This window comes from Anguilla anguilla, chromosome 7, assembly GCF_013347855.1.
Source record: "Anguilla anguilla isolate fAngAng1 chromosome 7, fAngAng1.pri, whole genome shotgun sequence".
NCBI classification, from domain to species: domain Eukaryota; kingdom Metazoa; phylum Chordata; class Actinopteri; order Anguilliformes; family Anguillidae; genus Anguilla; species Anguilla anguilla.
Genome location: NC_049207.1, coordinates 17,709,483 through 17,722,035, shown reverse-complemented (window position 1 = coordinate 17,722,035; position 12,553 = coordinate 17,709,483). Strand labels below are relative to the sequence as shown.

The following is a 12,553-nucleotide window of genomic DNA, read 5'->3' as shown; positions in this document are numbered from 1 at the left end:
TGTGTGATTGATCTCGGATATATTCATTGTCTCCTCCTTAGAGTGGTTTTCACCTGTCATTCCCCTCTCCCTGTGACAGGAAGACACACTAAAAGAGCCAAATATTCTTCACCACATGCATTATGGATATGACTAGCACTTTGAAACAGCACTGAGAAAATTTACATGACACCCTAAGGAGTATATAGGACTTGATCTAGGTCCAAATAAATTCATAGAAATTCCAGCATTTTTTATACCCTGACTTATTTTTTTTGCGGGGGTGGGGTGGGGGGGGAGGGGGGGGGGGGGTTAAGGAGGTAAAGGGGATCTTTCCTGTAAATATTTCACAGTAACTTGGTGGGGGGCCTGTATAGGAGGTGACAGTGGGGAAGCTTGGGGATCAGAGGTAGTGGAGGAGGGGGGGTGGGGTCTATGGTTTTACATGACATCCTTAAACAGGAAATTGGCGTACTGTGTAGAGGGTGGCATATCCATGAGGCGCCTCTGGTGGGCACACTGCTTATACATTATGAGTATAAAAAAATATATGCGGCTAGAGTCCGTTAACAAACACCGAAAGTGCTTTAGAGAAAAAGCAACAAACACCATCCTGTAAGTAGCAAGATCATGAACTCCCTAGACTAATTTTCCCATCTTCCATAATGTATAATTGTTCTTACAGTTATTGTACCATTGATTAAATTGTAATTGGTGTTATTGCAGCCATTTTTAAAGGGTTGTTCATTTTGGGAGACGGTCTGAAGCCGTTCTACAGGAACCTCTGGGTTTTAAATGGACTCTGGTGGCACTGATGGTTCTGGGGAATACTGCAGAGTTTTCTTGGAAAGTGTCAGCGCAGATTAAGCTGCTATAAATTGTGCATTTGAACAAAACGCCGGTCGCATATTAAAGCAGAAGGGTTTCTCTGGCAGAGGAGAGCACAGCGGCTGGGAAATCTATTTGATGGGACAAAATTAATTGGTTTAATCGAGGCAGATATAATTTTATCTGCCGAGGAGAGAAATCGAATGGATCCTTCATTAATATTTGAGTTCTGTGGTGAAATCTGCTTTTTTGGTTCACAACACATATATCAGCAAAGGACCTGAAAGCCAAGCACTCCTCCCCCCCCCCCTGCCCCCCGCTGTAATTCCTCAGCAACAGAAAAAAGAGGTCACATTCATAAAACCCCTATCAACATTTATTTCATTCTTTCATATCAATCAAATCAGATTTAAGCACTTTGCAGTGAGTTGTATAACTAAAAAATGATAAAAGTAAAAGACTTGTTTGGTTCACCCATTACAGTAATGGAAGAATGAGAAGGTAGTTGTTTTTTCAAATGGACTCCAGGTGAGTCATGTGCATTAAGAATGTGAAATCAAGCCTCATCTGAAATAAAAGATGTGTCTACATGTAATTATAACCACGAGGAAAGCATCTACGCAATGATACAATGGTTCTTCTTAGTCTCAGCCTTGAGGGCAACATTGGATGCAGTGAGGATCTGATTTTCTTGGGGGGGGATTTTAATCCGCAGGAAGGATTATTCCACTGCCAGAATCCTGTAGCTGCTGAGCTTCGCCGTCTTATCCTCTGGACCGCAAGCCCAGCCCATTGAAAGCTCTGAATTGACCGTACATATTGAGTTCTGTCCTTCTCTTTGCTCAAAGGCATGGCACTGGATTTGTAGTGGAGAGGAGAGACTGATTGTATTCTCTGCCTCTTCAGACAACACCCCCCCCCCCCAAAAAAAAAAGGGCCCAGTGCGTCATCTGATCTGGTGTGTACATTCTCCAGTTCTGTGTGGGATTAGGTGCTATGGCTTTAGGACGGCACTGTGCTCTGTGTGTCACTGCACAAGCTACATTTGTAAGTCATGCCAACTTTCTGTGCTGAAAATGTACTTTTGTAGAAAGGACACATTTGTATACAAAATGTACTTTTGTAGAAAGGATACATTTACATAGTAAAGTGTATAGTGTTATGTTGGCATGTTTGTCTTTATAATTATTGTTTTGCATTTTTGCACATTTGGTAGTTTGGGGGTCATTTTCTTACCAAAGAAAAAATGAGATAGAAAGGGACTGAGTGCATGAATAAAACATGTCTCCAAATGAAATGTGAAAACTGGCAGGGCTTCAAAAAATGTAGAACATCTGACCTTTGCTCTTTAAAAAGCAAAACATGGTGCACCATACAGCCAGTGTGAGGGGGTTAGGCTAACAAGGATGTAAGGTACAATCGAACAAGCAGCCTTACAGTCTTACCCTCACAGTGATTACGATCATCATTGACTGTTTACCTGAATAAAACATTAGGCCTGTGATGTTCAGCCGCTGTATTTGAGTCACTGTTTCTAAGTCAGGACCATGCTGTCACATTTCACATGTTTCTTTAGCCCAGGTCAGTGGAACACGCGAGGCACTGTGTTGGCTTAAAAAAGGAAAGAGAAGAATGTCTGAACAACAAGGACTGTCACTAGCTGCTTGGGGACTCCAGGCTAAACATCTCTGCCAGCCCCAGCAGCTCAGAGTGACCGCGCGACGTGAGTTATTGAGAACACCGCTTGCATCGTTCACCGTTTATTTCCCTTTGTGGGTGCTGTGGGAATTTCTCTCTGTGACTCCTGACAGTGGGCGAATGCACCCTTTTAGGCGTTCGGTGTCACACTAGGCAAACGGCCTAGTCCTGCCAAACAAACAAACAAACAAACAAACAACAGAAAGAGGATAGAGGATATGAAGCCACTTCCTGGCGGCAAAACCGAAGCACCCCCTCTCCCGTATCATTAAAACCTGAAATAAAACTGACTTCTGTATCAGAGGTTGTTGGTGTGGCATTGTGGAAAGGGTGTCGGGTTCGTTAGGCAGAGTAAGCTAATTAAACCGGACAGCAGTGCCCTGTTACCAGGGCAGCCTAATTAGCATCAGTGCGCTGGCCGTCTGTGAGGGTATGCGCTGGCATGCCAGGCAGAGGAGGGGGGTAAATACCCCCGACCAGCACGGCCATTCCACCTGACCCACCCCAACTCCGTCTGTTAACCCGCCCCCACTCTGCCCACCCTTCAGGGAAGCCTGCCTGCACACACTGCCCTGCAGTCACTCACAAACACCCTGCTGAGGCCTGCAATGCCTCAATCCTGCTACAGTACACACACACACACACACACACACATGCACACACACGTGCACGCACACACACCTGCACACACGCACATGCACACACACCCAAACACACACACACGTGCAGATGCATACACAAGTATTCACATATACATGGTAATGCACACATAACACACCAATTTTCTTTCAGACCCACACCACCTTTCACAGGCAAACACACAGAGCCTCTCTCACTCTGTCACACATGGATGGAGGTCTAGTTTTCCCTGTGGCTTTATCCCATACACTGCTGAGCTCATAGCTCACAGAGAGGGGGAGACACACAGCATGAGGCTGTGCATGGGGGGGGGGGGGCTGGTTCACACGAGCAGGGTATTCCTCGGGGCCCCCCCACTCAATTCCCTCTCTACCTAGCCTATATTTCCTTCCTCTGTGTGTCTCTCTGCCCCCCTACCACACAAACACGCACACACACAAATAGAAGACTAGAAACTACAGCCTGTGTTGTCTCTGTGTGTCTCTCTCCACCCCCCTACCACACAAACACGCACACACACAAACGCCAGAAACTAGAAACTACAGCGTGTTGTCTCTGTGTGTCTCTCTCTGCCCCCCTACCACACAAACACGCACGCACACAAATGCCAGAAACTAGAAACTACAGCGTGTGTTGTCTGCAAAGCAGTGGCACACGTCACGCCTTTATTTTAGCTTGTGTCCCACAAACCTCTCTTTCTGTTCATTTCTTTTTTTACCTCTGGGTGTTATATCCTAAAAGTGTTCTTTATTTCAAACAAATTGACTGAGTACTGTGCAATGCTATGTCTAAAAAAATTCTAATCACAATTTCAATCAAACATTCCTGAATTTCTGCTTTTCATATCTTCCATTGAATCGGCTTTTTAAAAAATGTACTTATTTTAAAAAAGGTGTTTTTTTCTCCTCAGGAATACAAATTGATTATTCTCAAAATGCCCATTTTCTGATGTCTAGTTAACACTGAATAATGATCTTTCTGGATCCTATTAAAATATGTGTGCTTAATCACTGTAATTGGAAACAATTAATTTTTTATCAATGGTTGTCGGTATGTCAGGAATATGAATGTAATTATTCAATGAATGCAGACTCACTATGAAGCATTTTTCTGCAGTAACCCCTAATAATAAAACCAGGCAGCTTCACGTGCCAGCCCGTGGTGAGTCAGAGAGAGATCAGACCCCCCTCCCTTGCCTGTTGCTTCGGAAACGTGATGAGTATGCCTGAGTTACATGACTGCACCATCGCTACAGTGTCCTGTGCATCCCCTATTTCTCATTTCTGAAGGACACCTGACAGGTCAGGCAGTTCAGTAAATGGTAATGAAGAGCAAGCTAGCACAGATCTACAGCACCCTGATACTGACATCGTGAGCACAGTGTGTGTGAGGGACCTGGCGGATGTTGGCACACACACACACACACGCATGTACTGACATGCATGCAAGCACACACACACACACACACACACACATGCACTGACATGCATGCAAGCACACACACACAAACACGCACCCACACACATGCATGAAAACATATTCACATACACGGCTGTAACATATGCAAGAGGATTGCCTGAAAATGCAAGAAATTAATTTGTGCTTGGAAAGATGTAAAATACTATTTTCCCCTCCCATTCTTCATCATACACTGATGGTTTTATATGCACTTTTACTGTCATCCTAAATGGGTTCAGGAAATATCAAGATGCTCACGTAAAAGCGTAATCTATTATCGGATGGTATTTAATCTTTATGCCGTGTTTTTGATAGTAAAACAGGAAACGCTTGTGCTAATTTTTTTAAAAGACATTTTAAAACGCAGAGCATGTGTGTCATTCATTTTAAAATGCAGAGCATGCAATCATTTTAGTCACATCGGAAAAACTGTAAATCATGATATGGTTAATTATCTTTTCTCACTGAAAAACTGTTTTTTACAGCCTGTCTACTGACGTATGAATAATTTACGTTCATTAAACAAGTTAATGGTGGTTAGCCAGCTAACTACTGCAAATGATTTCCATTCCCAGGACAAAAAGACATCTCAGCTAATTGGCTTGCTGTCATCTTAGATCAGTCTAAAATTATGTAAATTTTTGCGTGTAATGTTTAATGCAAACTTTAATTAAGGATTTAAATAACAAGAGCGCTAGCTACACAAATGGCAGCTCCAAGGATGCTGGAAAGGATGAAGGGGGTATGGAGGCGTTGCTCAATATTTCGTGACACAAATTAAATGAAACAGTCCAAAGATTTCTCCAAATTACCATGTAATGTTTCTTTTTATTTATCTTCTTTTTACTTATGTTATTCAAATGCAATCCTTGTCCTCTGTAACACTACAGGTGCGTGCGAGTATTACCATCAACAGCTATGCTAACATTTTAGCATACAGAATGGGTGGTGGTAGACAAAAAACAAACACAAGACTAAAAGCAAAACAAAGCTAAATTAGAATATAAAATATTCTAACATATAATACTGTTTTCTACCTACAAACAGGTCTCCAATGCCATAGCTGCATCTGTCCTTCAGTGAAAATTCATATGATGAATTATAGCCCCGTCTCTGCAAAGGGGAAATATGCATTGCAGGGAAAAGGGGCGAGTCACAGAGGTTGTGAGTGTGCAGGAGAGGGTATGTCACAGATACAGAGTGCGAGGGGATGGAGAGTCATAGGTAGTGAGTGTGAATAAGAGGGTGAGTCACAGAGGTTGTTCTCCCGCTGTTTTTGCTGCAGGAAAGCCCATTGGCTAGAATACTGTGTGCAGTCGAAATGAATCAATGTCGGAGCATTTGGCAAATTAATATTCCGTCTGGCTTTGAAAGGATGATGTGTCCCCTTTCCGAAAGGACATTATTGAAAGGTGCTTAGGGCGTTGGTTTGGCAAGATGCCAACTGTCCAGCAAAAATAAACCAAAAATCATAAATGCAGATTTGCTTAAATACATTACACTCTGTCTGGTGCATCATAGATTAAATCCAGGTACATTATCAGCACACATGTGCCTATTTTATATGACAACAGAAAGAACATGATGGATAACCTATGGTCTGTATTACTCAGAATATCCTTTAAGTACCAAGTGTACACACAGGGACAGAATGCCATTGATTATATCTCCCAGTTTAATTTTTCCTGGTCAAAACTGGTCAATCCTGTTTGTACAAAAATAAATAATAGAGATTTAATTATGCAGAGTTCTCCCCGGTCAATTAGCTGTTGTAATCTCCGTAGTGAAACATTATCCTTGAATAACATTACTCAGTACAGTAAGGAAAATTGACCTGTGACATTAAGAATGCTTCCCCTGGTTGCTTATCTACAATAAGACACAACTTAAATGCGAATAAACACTTGAAAAACACTATGAAAACTATTGCTGTGCACACTTCCCAAGTGATTTGCATGACAGCACTGGGGCTCTGTAGTCAAATCAGTCCATTAACTGTCATGACATTTGGAGTCGTGAATATAAAAGTGTTTCGCACGCCAGTATAGTCTTAGTCACTTCTGAAGAATATTTCAGGTTTTTATTTCTGAATATCCAAATAAAAGAAAGAGACCTACTCCATTCGCCCACAAGAGCTTGAGAGCTAGCAGGCAAGTGTAGCATGTGTCACTCCTACTCACAGATGCAGGCACATATGCATGCATACACACACACACACACACATACACATACACACAGATATGTAGACTCATGCACAGCTTGGCATGATGATAACAAGCATGAAACCATGCATGCACACATACACGGATAGATGAGCACACCCATGCACAAAGATTTGCCGACATGGACATATTGTACATGCATTCAAACAAGCATGCAGACATACACACACACTCTGACTGGGACAGAAGGCCCATGCAGCCTTGTTTGGGTGCTTGTTCAGCTAATGAGGGCTGCATTAGGACAGCTGTGTTCTCCAGACCAGCAGCGCTCTGGGGGTCATTCTGCTAATTAATATTCCTGACCACCGCCGCCGTGGACACGGCGTTTTCCACCTGCAGCCTGAGAGAGGGAGACGGATCACCGGGGGGGGGGGGGGGGGGGGGGGGGGGGACACAGCCAGGCGGGGACAAGGACACAGACACAGGGAAGAAGGGGGGGGGCACAGCCAGGCGGGGACAAGGACACAGACACAGGGAAGAAGGGGGGGGGGGGGCGAGCCACAGCCCACGATGGAGCACCTGCCTCAGGCCAGCGTCATGTTCTCCAGAGATGACTGGCGGCGTGACAGCCTGAGTCAAGGACTCGCTGCACCTTCCCTGTGACGCCATCGTCTGGAGTGGACAGGCAGTGCCGTCTGCACCACCCCTCTCAACGGCTGGAGGCTAAACGCTAATGCTGCAGCCACAAAAACTGCAGGTCCTCATCGGTGCTATCTGTTCCCCATTAAGTGTGAGCAGTTGTGTGCCTTGGAGCCTTGACTGGAATATCTGCTGTGTCTCATATGTAACTAACCTTTGGGACTTCCGTTCATTACACGTCACAGTAAAAACCGAGAACTGTTCTAGACTGAAAGTTGGCAGCGGTGTTCCTAATTAATGCACTCATTAATTAACTTGTGTGGATTCTTCCTCATCGGTGGCTTTCCTGGCGGGCTGACAACCACAAAAAAGAATCATACCGCCATAATACTTATTAACACTTGAAATGCTTCCTGTTGTGCAACTCATCTGTTTAGTCCTGTCCTCTCTGTCCCCTTTATGTTGGCAAAAAAACCTATATTTTATCTTAACTATTTCAAGCAGCTACCTGATGGTTCTGTCATGGAGTTACTAAATTGATCCTTTGATGTTGTCCACTCTGTGAAGTCACTGCAGGACTAAGATGCATGTTCTCCAGCAGCAGTCATATAATCATAAGCTAACACCACAGTCTCTGGCCCCCTGCGGAGAAGGGGGGGGGGGGGGCATGTCATGCGTGTGAAGCTGCCCCCACGCTAACCTGAGCGGTTTGTTCTCCTCCCACCCCTCTGTGATGTTCTGTACATCAAAGGGTCCAGCACACCTGAGTCAGGCACTCCCTGCGTCGCCTGTGCAGTGGCCACGTCCTCTCTTCCTTTCTGACACCTTTCTGATGCGTGATTACAGTTACTTGCCCCAAGAAAAGGATAGAATATATATCGCCCAGCATATTTAGTTAAACTTTAATTTGTTTTCCCCCGCCACCCACCAGCTATTTGTGTGAAAATTTCCCATAATGCTTTGACAGTCCCCCGTTCTCTTCTGGGGGAAAAAAAAAAACGATGAGGCGCTTTTTGTTTTTTTCTTTAGTTTAACCTGCTGACCCAAAATAGTAACCTTTTTAATGTGTTGGCATTAACACTGAAGCACAGGTGTTCTACCTTAAAAATAAACAGACATACATTAATAATTAATTAGTCCAACACACAGTTTTCCCTGTGGAGTCAGTGTCAGCACAGAAGATGCATTAAGCATTCGCAGTAAAAGAAGCAAAAGTGGCAAACTTGGACATCTCGACTCCTTTTCCAATGTGACAGTTAGTTGAGACAATAAAGTCCTGATTAGACACTAACATTGACACAAAGCTTTAAAAAATTTTGGCACAGGAGGGAGAACTTTGGCAATTTAAACCGGAACACAAGCCAAGAAACCCACACGCTCTCTGTACTAAACCCCTCAAGTCAGATTCTCATCAAAGCTGAATTCTCATCAAAATGCAGCTACTGTAGTAAACAGCAAAAAGCATTAAGCCCAAGTGAGAAAGACCAGGAAGAAAATGGAAAGTGACGCATATTATGGACAAAAACCAAGCAGGAATCAAACTGGACCAGAAAGGCACATTATACTGCATAAAGACTGAAATAATAAGACCGACTGGTAAACTCTCAAATGAGTCACACAATATGGGGGAGCGGAGCGATAGCTGCAGCAGGTTTAAACGCTGGCCTGGTGTTGGAAAGGCTCAGTGCTGTGGAGCCGTCCAATGAAGAAGCAGCAGGAGAACGCGTTTCTCAAGGTTCTGAACACGACCGCCAACACGGTCCTCTCAACACTCTACTGCCAAATCTAATTTAATCCACCGACAAAAAAAAAAAAAAACTGGAGAATGCACCATGTCATATTACAGGCTATGAACATAAAGGATGAGGATGCCATCATAGTCAATCCAGTGACACGCACACAAACACCCACCCACACGCACACACACACACACATACACGCACACACACACACACACACAGATAATAGTCGTGCGCACAGACCAGACAAAAGCTACATGACAGACGCCGCTGAAACAGTCATTAAAAATGCGCGGCGGCGTGTGTCAATGAGCAAATATTTGGTTTGCTGTAAACTGATTATATGGTGTGTACAAACAGAGACGGCGTGTGAATCATCCTCAATATTGTCTTGTCTGGAGACGCCGGGGGAGGAGCGAGCCAGACAGCCGCCGTGACTAAAGCGTCGCCACGGCAGCCAGAACGGAACCGGGCCCAAGACCAGCGCGTCGCAGAGGGCCTTTTTCCAAAATCGGAGCAGCGTGGAATCAGGGGGGTGTTGGGACCCTGCCCCCACAACCAAACCCCCCTCCCCCCCCGCAACCCCAACCCCAATCCCCCCCTCGCTCATTTCTGACACCCACGCTCGCTAATCAGATTAGCGTCTCAGAATAAACACCGCACACCCTCTAAAACACGTTTTAAAATGGCACACTGAAGAAGAGGCTGCCAGACTGTGCACTCCTGCCCATTTCTGTGCACGAGCATCGCGTCGATGAAGCCTGAGGGACGGGCGGTGCTGGGGGGGTTAGGGGGGGTATTTCATGATATAGCCGCGTTTCCACCAAAATTACCCGGAACTTTCAGTCCCAGGAACTACTTTACCAGGAACTAAAAGGTTCCTTCAGCCAATGGTTGTCTGCGTTTCCACCGGGGTCTAAAGTACCGCGAAGATTAGGCAAATTAGCCCACTGACGTTGTCGTCGGTCCATCTGTCATATGATTTCTTCTGTAACGCCATACTACCACCGAAGTAGCCTACATTATTTTCTAATAACCGGGACAGCCCGAAGGGGTTTATTCCACTTATATACAACGGGTTACCAACAATGACTATATATGGTTACTTTTGTATTTATTGATTTTCATATATCCTCTCAAACACATTCATTAACAGCAGAAAACATGCACACGTTGTAAACAATTTGCTGTTTTATTACTTTCTCGTCGTCAATTCCATATAGGCTAATCGCAAAATGACAAGAATAGAACGAAAACTCGGACTTGCGTGAAAATGTAAATTAGTAGTGGTACAGCCACCGTTTGCTTTCCTTCGAAGTTACTGCTAGCCGAGCAGCGAAGTGTGCCCTCCAGATGCGAACCATGCACCATAAATGAGTCCATAGTCTTCCTGGTCTTTTCGTGGAATTGAAAAATGGCAGTAAAATTGAGTAAAATTACGGCAGTCTGAAAAGCTAAAGGGAAGATTACTAGAATTAACCTGTTATTTTACCCGAATAAAAAGTGCGGAAGGTGATTTCCAGTTTGCTTGTACTGTATCACCAATGTTAATTATGCAGAACTACCGCATACCTCACATAACTGTATCAAACGTTTTGAGTCAATTACAACGGGCTAACAAAGAAAATCCGGAAGAAAATATTCAGCAACCGAATTAATCCGTTTGAATGTTTTGGTAGCCTACGTAATATGCTGTCCCAGCACGAATGCTTAGCATTTTATAAAACGAATACTAAAGCAAGAAAAGAACAGAAGAGCACACGTTATAATTCCAAGACGTTGACAGGCTATAACCAAAAGTAGGCTACTGCGCCGCATAACATACAAGTTTGATTTGAAGTTATTATGAAAATAAATTGATTTTCCGCTGCATATTTTCAAACATGGCGGGTAATGGCGGAAAATAAATACAACACAAATGCTACGAGTACTCGACCAATCAGAAATGTTCAGCGCTGCAAGCTCCACCCAAAAGGTTCCTGTACTTTCGGAAAGTACTACCCCCCGAGCAGGAACGTTTTGGGGGGTAAAACAAAGCCCCCAGAACTAAATTTAGACCCTAGTTCCTGCGGTGGAAACGCACTGAGTTCCTCAAAAGGTTCCTAGTTCCGGGGTATAGTTCCTGCGGTGGAAACGCGGCTTTAGATAGAGATAACCCGTTTTGAGGAAATGTATTCTGAGTGCTGCATTGAGAAGGGAAGCTGCGGAGCAGAGCTGGCATAATGTGTGCAGCAATGTGCCCGTAATGTGGAAAATGTGCTGTGACAGACGAACAATTTGGCCTGTATTTGCCGCAGGGTATTGGCTATCGGTCATGATGTAATTACGTAAACAAACAGCCCTCACCAAGGACTAGAGTCAGAACCTGCAGACTGGTAGGGCCCTAAAACACGCACACACACTCACCACACACACATGCACACCCACATTGACCACACACACGTACACACCCTCACACATGCACACACACGCACACACACACACTCACCACACACATGTAGACACACTCACACATACACACACACACACGCACACAGTGAAATGAGACAAATCTACCAAGAAATTCCAGCAAAATTCCTAGCTATTCCAGAAAAAAACAGCATACACATGTACACACACTCACACATACACACACACGCGCACACACACTCACATACACACACAAAGAGTGAAATGAGACAAATCTACCAAGAAATTCCAGCGAAATCCCAAGCTATTCCAGAGAAAAACAGCATTTGAACAGCTTGAATGCAGTGGCAGGTTTGCTGTTAGTCACAGCACCATTCCACCCTGTTAGACTGCCCTGGCGCTGACAGAACGGAGGTAATGATTTTCGGAAGGCATAGAGCACAGCTGTATTAGCGCTCGGCGCTGTTCTCCTGCGTAAACGCAGCGCTGTGCCAGGCCCGAGTCAGCTGACTCCACTCCAGCGTCATGAGGAGCTCACGCTGCCCGACTGTGCCAGGCGCGCGCCACCTGACTCCGCGCGGGGCCGCTCTGCCAACGGCGGGGCGCCCGCCGGATCACGCCGCGACGCCGGGGCTCAGCGACGCACGGGCGGCGAACGCGCCTCGCCCCCCGGGCACGACACCGGGTTTCTGCAGCCGATTCTGAAAGCGTGCCTTTCTGCTGTGTGCCCACGTGCACCGCCTTTGCATGTTTACTCAGAGTGACACGGCATGATAACACACAACAGAACACATACATACATATGTTCATACACGCAGCACATCACATACACACACACAACACAACATACACATGTATGTACACACAACACACAACACATGTACACACACACATGCAACACAACACATACACATGTCCATACACACACGCAAAACAGTGCACACACACACGTACATAGACATAACACTTGTACATACACGCACGTAGCACAACACATACACA

General features: G+C 44.9%; 1 protein-coding gene across 1 annotated transcript in view; it reads right to left on the bottom strand.

Annotated features, from left to right (window-relative positions):
• Nucleotides 1–12,553, bottom strand: part of cacna2d4a (calcium channel, voltage-dependent, alpha 2/delta subunit 4a) — a 110,474-nt gene that overhangs the window by 33,979 nt on the left and 63,942 nt on the right. The window lies entirely within an intron of this gene.